Source organism: Gracilinanus agilis, chromosome 4 (assembly GCF_016433145.1).
Source record: "Gracilinanus agilis isolate LMUSP501 chromosome 4, AgileGrace, whole genome shotgun sequence".
Lineage (NCBI taxonomy): Eukaryota > Metazoa > Chordata > Mammalia > Didelphimorphia > Didelphidae > Gracilinanus > Gracilinanus agilis.
The window spans coordinates 474,597,285-474,613,013 of record NC_058133.1 but is presented as its reverse complement, the minus strand read 5'-3'; the positions used below and the strand labels follow the sequence as shown (position 1 = coordinate 474,613,013).

The 15,729-nt window shown below is 38.8% G+C and overlaps 1 protein-coding gene and 2 non-coding genes across 3 annotated transcripts in view; 1 reads left to right on the top strand and 2 right to left on the bottom strand.

Moving 5' to 3' along the window:
* The window catches only part of LOC123244240 (histone H2B type 2-E-like), a 262,719-nt gene that overhangs the window by 238,295 nt on the left and 8,695 nt on the right, over positions 1 to 15,729 (top strand). The window lies entirely within an intron of this gene.
* TRNAQ-CUG lies at positions 12,231 to 12,302 on the bottom strand. The gene has a single exon. It is a non-coding gene; the product is annotated as a tRNA-Gln (tRNA).
* On the bottom strand, positions 13,329 to 13,400 carry TRNAM-CAU. Its single transcript has one exon. It is a non-coding gene; the product is annotated as a tRNA-Met (tRNA).

Genomic DNA, 15,729 nt, shown 5'->3' with positions numbered 1-15,729 from the left:
TATATATATATATATATATATATATCAACCTATGTAGGTAAATAAATTTTTTTCTTCATTTCTGAGAGTTTCCTATACCAATTAAATTACAGACTCAGTCCCTGCCTCTATTTGCCATTAATGGAATGAAAACTGGAATGGGAGACAAGATTTCCTGTGTTCTAATCACTGCCTTTGGATTTCAAGCAAGTTCTTTATCTTGTTTGGGCTTTTGTTTCTTCATCTTTAATGTATAGTGGTGGTCTAGATGTGAGGTCTCCAAATCTTTTTTATTGTTTTCTATCAAGAAAAAAATTTTCATCGTGCAAAAAAAAAGTTGAATAAATAAAAACCAAAGAGTTCATACTGAATTAATCTTATTCTCCTCATTCCCCTTTTAAACATAGATCCCAAGGAACAGAATGTATGAAAATGCAAAGCAAGATAGAAAGATATAGGCTAAATGCTTATGTATTTAAATGAACTGAATTGACTGGTGGAAAAAATAGTCAAAAATGCCTCATTGTCAACTTATAAGAAAGTCTCTAGGGGCAGCTGGGGAGCTCAGTGGATTGAGAGCCAAGCCTAGAGACAGGAGGTCCTAGGTTTAAATCTGGCCTCAGCCACTTCCCAGCTGTGTGATCCTGGGCAAGTCACTTGACCCCCATTGTCTACCCTTACCACTCTGCTGCCCTGGAGCCAATACACAGTACTGACTCCAAGACAGAAGGTAAGGGTTCAAAAAAAAAAAAAAAGTCTCTAATTGGTCTGCCTCAGAAATGTATGATTGCCCTTAGGCTGTTTAGCATAATCATCAGGGATTTTAGATAAAAACACTGGTGAGATTCTTAACTCTTAAGAATTCTTTGGATCCTGAATTTGCCATTTAGTCTGTTAAATAACTTTTCTAGTTTTTAACCATTTATTCCCAGGTTTGTCCTCTGGACCAAAACAGAAAGTATCTAAAGCCCATTCCACCTGAGCAAAAGTGAAACAGCAAAGCCTTTTTTTGGGGGGGGGGAGGGGGGGGAAGTGTTACATTTAAGTTTAATGTATTACAGACCTCCTGGCACTCTTGCTGGTCCACCCAACTTCTTTCTTTAGGACTCTGAGCAGCTGAGGGCTTTGGGAGTGTTTTCCTAGTGTTGCTAAGCTCTTATAGGCCCTCTTTCCATGTGAGAGATTTTCAATGATTATCAGTTTATATAAATTAGCTAGATAGGAAAATCGAAGAATAATCATTTATTAAGCACTAACTGATCAAGTGCTAGAAATATAAATACAAAGAAAAAGAAAGGCAACACCTGATGCCAAAGAGTATTCTTTTGAGGAAAGACAACACACAAAAGGGATCTGGACAGCTGGGTTGTCTGGGGAAGACACCAATGTGGGGTCACGATGTCATAGTCCAGAAAATCAGAAGCAGAGGACGGAATGAATATTGGATTGCCTGTGCTCTTCAGGAAAAAAAAATGGAGTCCCTAAAAGAATTTACCAATGGGAGGGGACTGACATGGCAGAAGACTATACCAGTATGAGAAGGCTACAGAGACTAATGGATATTCTGGTATGAGACTCAAGCTGAGGAAAGGTGGGAAAGTCCAGAAAGTCAGAAGCAGAGGAGAAGTGAATGAAGACAGGTAGGAAAATTAAGTTTTAGAAAAGAGAATTTAGTATAGCAAGAAGAGGTGTTACAGAAACAGTTTCCCCCTAAAACAGAGGTAAATTCTCTCCCTGTACATTTTCAGATCCCTAGTGAGCACATTTGGCAAACCACTCAGTATCTTTGCCAAAAAATCCCCAAACGGAGTCACAAAGTTGGACATAACTGAACAACAACAAAACAGCTCTCATTTAGGCTTCAAGAGTCTGTACATGTGGAATCCCTGAATCTGTCCTTCTTCATTCTGTTCTAGGTTGTCCTAGGCTCCTGTTTGTGATGGCCTTTGGACAGGTCCTGTCTCAACCATCCAGTCACCCAGCCACTTCTCCCCAGGATACATGCACTTAATTCAGTGGAATTAGTAAGAGTTTAAGTAAATGAGAGTAGGAAAAGAAGCAAGGTGGTAAAATAGAGGAAGCAAAGAGAGGCAGAAAAGCAAGATACTAAAAGGTAAAATACATGTCTCAAGTCATATAGACCCTGTCTTGGCTATTGCCCTAACTCCCAGGTGACATGACTACTACTACCATTTGAGGACAAAAACAATTACTGGAAGAAGAGCCTTTGCTTCTTTTACTAGGTGAAATCCCACAGTACCTTACTGGTGTTAGCTCCTGTGAGACTAGGACTGGAGATAAGCTTTACCATATGAGAACAGAGAGAGGCAATGACAGTCCATCGGCAATTCTTATTATAAACTAGTGCTGTGCATCCTTTGCCTATGTTTGACAATTTTTTCCTTACCAGCCAACATATAACAGTTAACACACACCTTCTGATTGTATTGGATTGGTCAGTTTCACCATCATCATGATGTTAAATTAAGAGGACGTTCTCAAACTCCTCAAAGACCTCCCAAATAAACACTAAATCAACAGCTACTGCTGATCCCAGGACACTACCACTACCCAGGGCAGTGGGAAATGCAAATCTTTCTAGTCTTTCACAAGGTCATCAGGGTCAAAGTCAGTGGATAAAGAGTCTCATTTTGTCTCCTCCACCCTTATTTTTTTTTAACAGGGTCTTGGCTGGCTCCAGCAATAGAGTCACTCCACTTGCCATTCGAGTGTAAAATTCTGATATAGCAGATAACTCTGGCATCTTCAATGTCTAAGCAAGCTCTCAGGGCTTTACAGACAAGAGCTACAGGAATCAGTTGCAACAGGAGTGGAGCAATAGTGACATGGGAAGGGAGAGGTTTCTGAGAGGGACTTGAGAAAGTCATGAAACCTTGGAGACTGAATACACTACAAATTTATGTTATATTAACTCAGCTCTCACTAAAGTAATATAATCCTTTTACACCTTCCTAATTGGTTCATTATCCTGATCACCACAGTAGCTATTCCAAATGTATTTGTTCTTCTTCAAGCCTCCTCCTATACCTCTTTCTTCAGCTTTCTAACTTGAGGACTTTGATTCATGCTTCACTTTAAAAAAAACTGTCATTTTTCTCAGGACTCTTTGTTTCATATTAGTCATATATTTCCCCCAATTATGTCTTCCTTTACTCTTGTCTTTGGTGAAAAGGTAATTCTTGTCTTTGCCAAGAGCCAACCATTCTTCATGTACCTTTGATCTAATTTCTTCCCATTTTCTATAACAAATCAACACCACAATTATCTTCATTCTTTTTCTAATGTTCAATCTCTTTCCTATCTACTGGATCATTCCCTGCCACCTCCATACACACTCATGTCTTCTACTTAATCTCTTTCTCCTAGACAGCTAGGTTCTGGTATTGCTAATCTCCTTTATGACTAAATTCCTTGAAAAAGTTATCTATTGTACCAAATCCATATTTTTCTTTTGGACTTTGTAGGATTAGGGAAACTGGCAGGGGCCTGTGACAATCAAATCTCCCTAATCCCTGGTCTTTGAAGAAACACAAGCACATGCAAGCAGGCTTGACTGAATGGGAGGGGCTGGAGCTTGTGGAAATGCTCCTTTATCTCCTCCCTCCCTCTAAGCAGTTGGAAGTCAGTTGACCGTTTGGTAATGGTAGACAATCTGGCTTGATAACTTCTGGGCCTAGATAGTAAGTGGGGAAAGGCTAAACTCCTTATGATGATATCTTTCTGTTAATTATTTCCCCACAGGATAGAATAGGTGAAGCTTGAAGTCTTAGAAACAATTCCCTGACTCAGAGGTTAGGATCAATTTCAGAGTCACAAGTAGGAGGAACTTGGCTTATGGAGGTTGTGAGTATATCCCCAAAATATCTGTATCTAGACACTATTCCTAGTTGATAAGGGTTTAATGATATCTGGGAATGGGAAAGGGAAAATGGTTTAGGATTAATAGCTAAGAAAAAACTATATAAACAGCTATGTCAAAAGTAGCCCCTTCCCCCAAAGGGAGAAAAGTATCTTGAATGGCTGATCACCCCTCTAAGTCTCAAAATATTCTTCTTCCTAAACCTAGATAGCTAAACTAAGGCAGACTGTGATATTGTTGAAGGTCTAACAAAAGTAAAACAGCTTTGGCTGCCAGTGACTGAATGGCTCAGCTCAGAGCCACCCAGATTGCCCCTCTGCTCAGATCCAAGAGCCAAAGAGACAGCAGCCCGATCAGGACCAGGACCCAAGACCAAAGACCCAAGACCTTGCAAGCAGGGAGACCTGCTTTTTTATACCAGGACTCCAACTGCCCTTAACTGCCCCCTCTCTTAGATTTCTGGAGGGGCACTATGGAATTCTGTGCTGCAGCTTGAACCCCTCTCAGCAACATGGATCCCACAACTTTGCATGTATTTCCTTTGCTTTCACTGTCCCCTTCTGTGTCTGTACCTTGCTCTTTGTCTCCATAAAAATTCTTTAGAGTAGGTGCTTTTTTTTGTTGTTTGCTTGTTTTTCCTATCTAATTATAGGTAGGCTCTGTTTTCTGGGAAGTTGAGGTACCCTCTTAAACTTTAGTCCTTGCTTGATATTATTCTCAGTTTATTTTCTGGGTCTGAGGGCTGAGAGCTCTGAGAGCCTCCTCCCCCAGTTGATTCAATTGACCCTTGAGATGATGATGGCTTAAGGACTTGCCTCGGACTTGGATGTAAGCTTTAGATTTCACTCTGACCTTGATCAGGTCTAGGGCTGATCAAATTCTAGCCTTAGGCTTAGGCTCAAGTTTTTGGTCTTGTTATGTACTTGATCCAATCAGTCACATCCTTGATTGCCCTGTCTTGGAGCTCCACCCTGAGCTTTAGGCAGAAAGATCAGTACTTAGTACTTGGTATTTGGCATTATCAGCCATCCCAAACTTCATACTAGGTCCTTATCCCAAGCTCAGACTGGAAATCCTGGCTTCACTCTGGCCCGTACGGATCAGCCCACTTCAGCCCAGACTGCCCTGAACTGGGACTTTGGACTTCTCCACAGGTTTCAAATTTCAAGTGGTGTGGGTTGGCTTGTACCACTATTTGTCCAGTCAGGATCACAGAATATGAATGTTAGTTTGAGATTAGTTTCCAAATCTGGGACAGTAGATGTGGGGTAGAAGGGGTGGGGGGGTGTGTGGCTTGCTCTTGACTTGCTCTTCTCTCCTTGCCTTTTGCTGACTCTGTTTTCCCCTCACCCCAGTTCCCCAGATGATCTCTACCTACCTTTTGGTTTTTCCTTTTCTTGAAAGGTGTTCCACTCTGTCTCCTTTTTGGTTCTTTCACTCTTGTATTTGTTTTGTGATGATATTTTAATCTTTGTCAGAGAGGATTCTCGAGGTGATACCGAGCTGCTCTAATTCACTCCTCTATCTTGGCTCCACCCCTGGAAGAAAAAAGTTATCTATAGTAGGTGCCTCCTCTGTCTCTCCTGACTTTGTAACTCTATTGCATAGCATAACAAATAATTATAATTTTAAAAAACTCTAGTTCCTTCAGAGTTCAAAGGAGAAAAATAAATTCTAGAAATAATCCATGGTTTCAGATGTTTATATACAAATGTACAATGGAAATGTAATCAGCAAGAAGAACTAGAAATCTTATTGAGGAAGCAAATTTGTCCTCCTTAGTATCACTGAGGTTTGGTAGAATGGCACCCATGATTAGAATAAGTTTTGGATAGGGTATACCTTATTCAAAGAGACAAGTGAGGTAAAACAGTTGGGAGAGGGACAAAATGACATTATATGTTAAGGGGATATGCTCTAATGAAGAACAAGAGGGAAACATCTTTGCGGAAATTATTTATATGATGATCCTTAAAGGGTAAGTTAAGTGATATTAATAGGTTTGTGCAGAGAAAGAATGAGAAATGCAGTTTTTAAATCTTAGAAATGCTTTGAAACCCCTTTTAAAATGATGCTTTTGGATCTTATGCTTTTTTTAAAATTTTAAACCCTTAACTTCTGTGTATTGACCCATAGGTGAAAGATTGGTAAGGGTAGGCAATGGGGGTAAAGTGACTTGCCCAGGGTCACACAGCTGGGGAAGTGTCTGAGGCCAGGCCAGATTTGAACCTAGGACCTCCTGTCTCTAGGCCTGGCTCTAGGACCTCCTGTCTCTAGGCCTGGCTCTCAATCCACTGAGCTACCCAGCTGCCCCCTGGATCTTATGCTTTTTACTAGTTAGCAGATATTGCCAAATAGAATATAGATTTCAACTCTTTGCCCTTTTCTCAGTTGATAAATTTGCCTGACATTCCAAGTCTGAAGTCATTATTAGTCCTCTAGACTTACAATACATTGTTCAGAGGTCTTAAAGCTACCCATTTATTTTGTTTCTTTGTTTTACTATTTTAATGTGGAAATTGTTTTCCAGGTTCTACTCACTTTATTCTGCATCAGTCCACAGAAGTCTTTCCAGGATTCACAGAATGTATTCCTTAATTTTTTTTCTCCAAACTTAACAAATGCTAACAAAATGAGAATTTCCAGATGCTTAGTAGAATAAAGATTATAATGATATTGAAAATATTAATTTGCGCACAGCTTACTTTTCTTTTTTAAGTATATTAATGTAAACTCAATAAGTAACTGCTAGAAGGAAACATATGGTTGTTTCAAGGATCAAATAAGATAGCAGAAAGGTAAAATGCTTTGCAAATCCTGACTATTTGTGTCTGTATGTCCACTGGCCAGTCTGTCCCTCCATCCATTCATGGATCTATCTGTCCTGTCTGACAACAATAATCAACAAATAGATTACTTTTGTTTTCTTGTGTGTACTTTAAAAAAGCTTCAGTATCTCATATTTATTTGTTATGTTTTTTAGAAAGCCTTTCCACCCATCCCATTTGAAAGAAGGAAAAACAAAACCATTTTAACAAGTATGCAGTCACAACAAAATATATAAATACCTCCCCCCAAGTTTGCCATTATCAGTGTTTGTCATATTTTGAATCTTGAGTCCATTAACTCTTTATGAGGAGTTAAGTAGCCTCTTTCAGCATTAATTGTACTCAGGGAATACTAGAAAGCAGCACAGATTCTGGCAAGTGGCCTCATAATTCAATGGTTTTGTGACTATGAGGCCTGATAATTGACCATTTATATCACATGAAGGTCTGGAGATAGGGAAACTGCAATCATGTGTGTTCTGTAAGGGGCAAAAAGGGATTGGGTGAATATTAAAAGGTTTGGTCACCAGGGAATTGAATAATTATCAATCCCCAATTAAAGAATAACCTCAAGTCAAAATTACTTTTATGGAAGTTTATTTACAAATGTGGAGAGGAAGAGGAAAAAAGGAAATGAGAGAGAGGATAAGTAATCTAACACACTAGGTAATTTGTTTAGATCCCCTAGTTTGACCCAGGAAGATCTAATTAACCCTCAGCTGAGGGAATTTAGGCCTTGAGCCCAAGGCTGGAAAGTCAGAGGCCTGGAGGGCCCTGGAGGCGAATGAAGCAAAAGCTTTAGCCACAGAGTCTCTTTTGAAAAGAAAATTCCTTAAGAGAAGTTCTGGAAGATTCAGTCTTTACAGTCACCATGTGGAATTCTAAAGGAAAGGTTTAAGAACAGTCTCACCAAGGTCTCAGGGTCCCAGCTCCAGAGCTAGAAGAGCTCCTTCAGATCCAAGACAAGAATCAGAAGAGACAAGATGAATTCACTGAACTCTCTTTTAAAGGGGCTTCTTTTGCGTTACTTCCTGTGCCCTCTTCTTAGTTTACGTGTCCAATTACAATAGATGCTTTTCTCAGGACTGTCCTGGAGGCAGTCAGTAAATTTTGATTCATTACTCACTCTAGCACACTTAGGTCACAGACTTCCCAACTTGTGAGTTAAGTGGAGTTGTTTACACTTTTAGTGATTAAATCTAAAGATGGGCAGGATAGATTTAATCTAATTATCACAGTTCTAGTGACAGGCCTAATAATAATAACAACTTGAACATATAAGACATTTGTAATTTGTAATTGTGATAAAGTCATAGATTCTATTAATACTGTTATTATTCAGTCATTCTTTCAGATTTCCTTTTTACATTTAGCCTTCAATTAATTTTAATGGTTTCTTCAATGGGCCTTAGCTGAATATAAGTTTATTGCAATGTGGACCATAAAAGGTATTTAATATTGCTACTTTTCTGCATTTGTTTGTGAGTTTTTTAGATCCTAATATATGGTCAATACTTATTAAGATGCCATTTACAACTGAGAAATTTGTGCATTCTTTCATTTTCCCATACAATAAACACCAAATGCCAATTATATAAAACTTTTCCAAAATTCTATGGTCTTTTGATTTCTTGTTTATTTTTTTTTTAATAAGTAAAAAAGACTGTGGTTCCATTTTCCTAGGACTCTGTCCTATTACACAATTCTGGTTCATTTAAGATTTAAACTGCACCCAGTCCTAGTTAGAACTGGTTGCTGATATGAAGGATTACTAGGAGGAAGGAGGAAGGGTCTGAAGGTGGGGAGATAGAGCATGCTGGGTCTCAAAAAAAACCTTATAGATCAAAAGATCATAGATTTAAAGTTGTAAGTGACCTTGGAGATCATGGAGTCCAACTCCCACATTTTATAGATAGAAAAAATTAAGGTTAAGAAAGAAGTTCAGTGATATGTCCACTGTGCATAGCTAGTAAGTTTTTTTTAGGCAAAATTGTAATTAATGTTTTCTCGACCCTGAGTCCAGCATTCTATCAATTGTGACACCTGGGCACTTTGAATATATAAGTGTGTGTGTATCTATATATGCATAAGTATATATGTTGATAGATATAGATATAGATTTTTTAAGTATTCATAGGATAGTTTCTATTCATCAACTTCTGGGTGGGGAAGGGGAGTAGTAAGCTCTCTCTGAGTCAATGTGCTACCTTGAGATCCAATGCCTGACATCCCCCTTAATAGAATTCATGTTCCCATTTTCTGTCAGCATAAGATTTCTCATGTATGCTCACATAGATAGGATCATAAAATCAAGGATGCAAGCTAAGCAGATCATGGACTTCAAATTCAGGGCCCAGGGTCAAACTTCACTCTCTCCAAATGTAGCTTCATGCTGGGCTCCCATTAACACCTGTGCCTATCCCAATAAAACTATATTATTCTCTGGTGACTACAAGCGTGAACTTCTGTTCTTTCTTTTACATTCTAACTCACTCTGTTTCAGCATCATAAAGATTCTCCCCTTGAAGATTTCAGAGAACATCAGATTACTCAGAAGTGGTGCCATACCAAAAAAGGTTATAGGAGATACTCACTTTCTTGGGGTCTTTGCACGGGGTTGGATTCCAAAAATACGAAGCATTGCATAAAACTAAGATTTTTTTTTCTGATGCATTTTTAAAAAAAGATATTTTATTTTACCAATTACATGCAATAACAATATTCTACATAAGTTTTCTGAAGCTATATGATCCAAATTGTCTTTACCTCTCCTTTCCCTTTCCCTTCAGAGATGGTAGCAATTTGATCTGGGTTATACATGTATTACCATGCAAAATATATTTTCATATTGTTCATTGTTGTAAGAGAATATATATAAAATTAAATAGAGAAATATATAGAATTATATATAGAAAGAGAATATTTCTAAAATTAAAGAGAATACACATAAAACTAAAATCCCAAAACAAAAACCCAAGTAAACTAAAGTTAAAATTACTATGCTTTGATCTGCATTCCTTCTACAATAGTTCTTTCTCAGGAGATGGATAGCATTCTTTCTCATAAGTCCCTCAGAATTGTCCCAGATCATGGTATTGCTGAGAGTAGCTAAGTCTTTCACAGAATTGAATAGTGAGCTTTCAGAATGGTATTTAAGTAACTGAAGACTCAGAATGAGTTGCCTTTGATCACCAGAGACAGATCATGGACCAATTAATTTATTGGTTATTGCTAGTCTAGTCAATAAATTGATTTTTTTTCTTACCTGGAACCACCTCTCTGGGAATTTTTACATCACAACAGAAGAGATAGAAAGCTCTCTGAAACAGGAAGACATTGGTGGGAACCAGGAAAGGTTAACTGCAAAAGGAAAAGTTGGAGTGGAAACTGAAAGGAAGCCAGGAAAAAATGAAGAGTTGAGGGACAGAGTACTTCAGGCACAAATGATTAGCAAAGCAAGGACTCAGAAGTGGGAGATGGAGTATGCTATTTCAGGAATTTAGAATGTGTGGAAGGGAGTAAAGAAGGATAAGAAGGGGCCATGTTATGTGGTTATGATTTTTAAATACAAAATAAAGGGCATTTTATTTCACTTTAGAGGTAAAAGACCTTTAGTGAAGTTCTTTGGTAGCTTAGTAAAGGATAGCTTGTATTTTGCAGAGACTTGAGGCTGAGAGACTAATTAGAAGACTTTTGAAGGAGTACCAGTGAGAAATAAGAAAGGCGAGACCTTGGGGCATGAGTCTGTAAGAGAGGAGAGAAGAGGAAGGATAGAAAAGATATCATAAAGGTACAGATGAGAAGAATAGGCAATAGATTGGATGTGAGGTGAGAAACAGTACTGATCTGATGAAGATACTGAGGTTACTGGAATTCATGACAGAGAGAATGGTGATACCCTCCACAGAAAAATTAATAATAGCCATCATTGATATAATGCTTTATGTTTTGAAAAGAAAATAACCTTATAAATGTGATATCACTCGATCTTCACAACAGTCCTTTAAAGTAAGTGCTATTATTATGCCCACTTTAGAGATGAGGAAGCTGCAGTCCAAAGAACTTCAGACTTTCCCAGAATCATACATCTAGTAAATATTTGATTTGAACTCAGATTTTCTTAACTCCAGGTTCCTGGCTCAATACACTGTGCCCCTAACTGCCTCTAAGAAAAAACTGGGGGAAAAGATGAAAAGTTCTGTTTGGAGCAATGTGATTAAGATGCTTTAGGTACATTCAGTTCAAGATGTTCAATAGGGAATTGAAGATGCATGACCTTAGCTTAGCAGAGAATAGAGCTGAATATATGTAGATCTGGGAATGAGTTCCATAGTGAAGGAAACTGAAGCCGCAAGAATCGATGATCTTACCAAATGAGGGAACATATGGAAAGGGAAAAAAATAGAAGGTTCCTAAAAGGCTCACACACCTAATTAGTGGGACTGGCATAGATGAAGACCCTGCTGTGGATTTGATTTGGTACTGTTGACTAACCTTTCTTCTCAGATATTAATTTTTCCTTCTCTGGGTTAATCTGCAGTTTCAACTACTATAGATGAGGATTAAGCAAAGGAAATGAGATTCATGAAGTCAGAAGCTCTTGTTAACTTAAAAGAAAGCATTTTCAGTTGAATATCAAAGTGGGAGGCCAGAGAATTTATGACACGTTGGGAGAAAATCAAATTCTTTACATGTGAATCTTTAGTAGTCATGGAAAAAATTAACCCTTTCCTCCCTCTTAACAATAGTTAAACAAAATAAACAGTAGTTTGGCCCAAGGTTATCTGTCCCTCCCTTGTGGCCCTCCAAGAGATATTTGATACTGTTATCCAAGAAAGGAGGAACTTCCATAGAAGGGAGAGACTGTAGATTGGTTCTATTCAATATTGACATTCAAAATGAGCTAGGCACAGATTGGGTAAGAAACAATAGAATTCCCTGGGATGTGCCATCTCCTAGGTGTGCAAGAGAGCCAGGATTCCCTGAATATTATTTAGAGAAAAGCAGCACTGGGTGGTGGGTGGGGGGGGAGGGGTTGGGGAGATTAGCTTTCATAAAGTAAAAGCAATCACTCAGTTTTCTTCAGCAAGGAATCCGTGCAAACACGAGAGTACAATTACTAAAAATTATGTTCACGTGTAATTTGGGGAAAACATTTTAAACCAAACCAAAAACAAAAACCAAAACACTTGTATAACATATCACATTACCTATGACTTGGGGAGAAGTAGGAGAGAGAAAGAGGACATGGATCACAAAATGTAAGAAAATGTTTATTGAAAATTCTATCAACATGTAGTCTGAAAAAAAATTTAATTTAAAAGCAAACATGGGAGTGGATCAAAAATAGAAGTTGTGATGAGGTGATGGAAACATGAAAAGATTGGTGTGAATAAGAAGCTTATTTCAAAACGTGACACCTTCATTTTGAAAATCCTCCTGCTGCTGGACAAGATCTCTTAAGGCCCCTTTCAGCTCTGACAGTCTAGCATTGAGGGTAACTGAAAAAATGCATAAAAGAGAGGTTTCTTTTGGAATAGAGAAGGTCCCACCGAGATTTGAACTCGGATCGCTGGATTCAGAGTCCAGAGTGCTAACCATTACACCATGGAACCACATGACCTGCCGAATCTCTTCAAGAATGAGAGCGCCTCGAACCTTTTCCAGAGCCGCTCATCCATCTTTTGTGTCTGTTTATCACCCAATTCTTATCTGTGATTGCAAGAAGTTGTAGCATGCAAAGTAGCCACACACTCGTAAAACCTTCTGGGCAGAACTTAAACCAGCTTGAGGGTAACCAAAAGCTTCAAAAATTGGGGAGTATCTACACCAAGCACGTGAAGACTTCCCCCTTCGGAATGGGTGAATGAGAACAAATTGTTCCAAGGACACTGAAGATCGCTTAGAGCTTGGTCAGACATCAGAGATGCCAAGGTTTTCCATTGAATCGTGGGCCATCGAAGGTTGTCCTGACTTTCGTCCTGCCTTTGTCCACTTTGTCCGCTTTGACGACTCAGAGAGAGAGAGAGAGAGTGGAGCCGATAACTGTGTGTAACTCTGCCTTACTTGAATCCAGTTCACTCCGGAGTCAAGACATCATCCTGTGATGTCATTGATCCTCTTCATAAAACGAAGGGCAAACAACAACCGGGAACAACAATGGCAGTGAAACTGGCCATGCCAGTCTGGTGCCTCCAGTCCAACTTTCATCTTCAAAGATACTCCATTTCTCTGGGCATCTTAAAGAGTTAGATTTCCCAGAGGGAGAGAACTTTACCTGAAATCCCCTTCGTATGTCAAAGTGGAAGGTCAACTCTGACAGGACTAGAGAATTAACATGAAAGATTTCAAGGAGGGAGGGGTTGAAAGTGGTGTGATAACCTGGACTGAGTCTCAGAGCAACCTACAGACATAGAATCATAGATCGAAGTGCCCATGTGAGTGCGACTTTATTTTACAGATGAGGAAAATAAGATTGAGAGGGGTTCAGTGACATGCCAGGGTGCATAAGTAGACAGGTTGAAGATTTGGACTAATGTTTTCCTAACTCCAAATCCAACAATTTATCTAATTCGGTCAACTAGATACCTTCAGGATAATTTTATTTTTAAAAATAGATAAGTACATCAAAGACAAAAGCCTAGCAGAGGATGGTTTCGATCCATCGACCTCTGGGTTATGGGCCCAGCACGCTTCCGCTGCGCCACTCTGCTTCCTTGGAATGTAACCAATATCAGTTCACCTGAAATAGGTTCAATCGTTCCCATTTCCTACTATCCCACGGTTTCTCTTGTGCTATTCCATTCAGGGCTAGGTTTAGATTAGGATCAAGGTCAAAATGAAATACAAAACCATAACTTTCCTGAGTTTTAAAACTAGGATCCTGAGGTCAAATTTCACTCCCGGTGTGGCTTTTGGCACTGCTCTCATCACCCCCCTCTGATAATTCCAATAAATTATGCTACCTTCCAGAGAAACAGAAGATTCTCTAGATAAAACTCTTGGTCTATTATATATATATAATATACATGCCCCACTCAATCTGTTTAAGCACCAATGTCACTTTCCTCTTGAAGTCCATTGGATTACCCAATTCTCCCACTTCTTCCTTTTCTTTACTTCCTCCTTTCCCCTTTTTATTTCTCCATTCGTTATTTCTGTCTTCTTTGTTCTGTCTTCCTTCGCCCTCGTCCTCTATTTCCTCCTCGTTCTCCTCATCCTCCTCTTTTATTATAAAGCTTGATTCTTCGGAAAGGGAAATAAGACATGTACAAGGGGAACCCTAGTTGATATAAATTTGAAGGATAACCATAGAAAAAGAGAAGGTACCATACTATCATCTATACTTAGAATGTCTCTACTTTTGTATAAAATTGCTTTAGTTAGATAGGTTTATATATATATATATATGTGTATATATATATATATATATATATATATGGAACCTGTTTGCGCACAACTTTCTCTTTCCTCATCTGTTCAAAATAATGATCTTCAAGTTTCCACTTCAGCTATGACATTAGAGGAATGTTTATTCATCTGGAAACGGAGTTTAAAGCATGGGTCTGTGAACTTTAAAAAAAAAAAAGACCATTTTATGATGGTGATGGACTATTACTGTGCTGTAAGGAATGATGAACAGGAGAATCTCTATAGGAACTGGAAGAATCTCCAGGAACTGATGCAGAGTGAAATGAGCAGAACCAAGAGAACATTATACACAGAAAGTGAAACATTGTGGAACAATACAATGCAATAGATTTTGCTAATAGGAGACAATCCCAAGGGGCTTATGAGAAAGAATGCTATCCACATCAAGAGAAAGAACTGTGGAAGAAGAAACACAGAAATAAAACAAATGACTTATCATTTGTTTAAATGGATATATGATTTGGGGTTTTGGTTTTAAAAGATTGCTTTATTGCAAAACTGAATAATATGGAAATAGTTATAACTGATAACATTTGTATAACCTAGTGGAAGTGCTTTTTGGATGGGGGGGGGGGGAGAGAGAAGAGAGGAGGGAAAGAAAAGGAATCATGTAAATGTAAGTCCCTCAGAATTGTCCCAGATCATGGTATTGCTGGGAGTAGCTAAGTCTTCACAGTTGATCATTCCATCAGATTGCTGTTGTTGTGTGCAGCGTTCTCCTGGTTTTGCTCATTTCATTCTGAATCAGTTCATGGAGGTTTTTTCTAATCTTTCTAAAATCATCCTGTTCATCATTCCTTACAGCACAATAGCATTCCATCTCCATCATATATTACAATTTGTTCAGCTATTCCCCAATCGATGGACATACCCTCAATTTCCAATTCTTTACCATCCCCAAAAAAGCTGCTATAAAAAAAAACAACTTCGTACGAATAGGTTCTTCACCCACCCCCCCTCCACCCCTCACCCCTGCCCTTTTCCTTTTTTAAAAATCTCTTTGGGATAGAGACCCAATATTACTACTGTATCCACGTTTTCCTCTTCTTCCTCCCTTTGCTTCTTTCCTCTCTCTTTCTGCCTCGTTTTCTATCTTCCTTCTCTCCCCCCCCCCCCTTCTTTTTAAAAACAAACAAACAAATTCTTTGACATAAGGAGCGGTTCTCTGGAAGAGTAAGCCTGTCCAATACGGGTGAGGGTCGTGGGAAAACAAAGGACATTCATAAAAATCTATGAAGGAACAAATGGGGAAAAGAGACGAGGCAGGATAGCATCGGCTATTGTCAGAAGGTCGATGCTTTTAGTCAAATGGGCTCAGATGTACTTTTTATATGTCTTTGTCTGGGTCAGGTTTGAGCAGGACTTTCTCTTTCCCCCTCTTTTCAAAATAATGGGGCCCAAGGTCGATCCCAGCTATGACATTCTAGGAATATTAATGGTGCTTGAGTTACAGACCAAAACGAGAGTCCGTGAGCTTTCTTCTTTAAGGCAGTAAAAAACCTTATTGTGAGGAGTGCCTAGGTTTAGCCAGGTTGCGAAAGAAGTCCACGGCGCGCGCGCGTACACACACACACACACACACACACACACACACACACACACACACACACA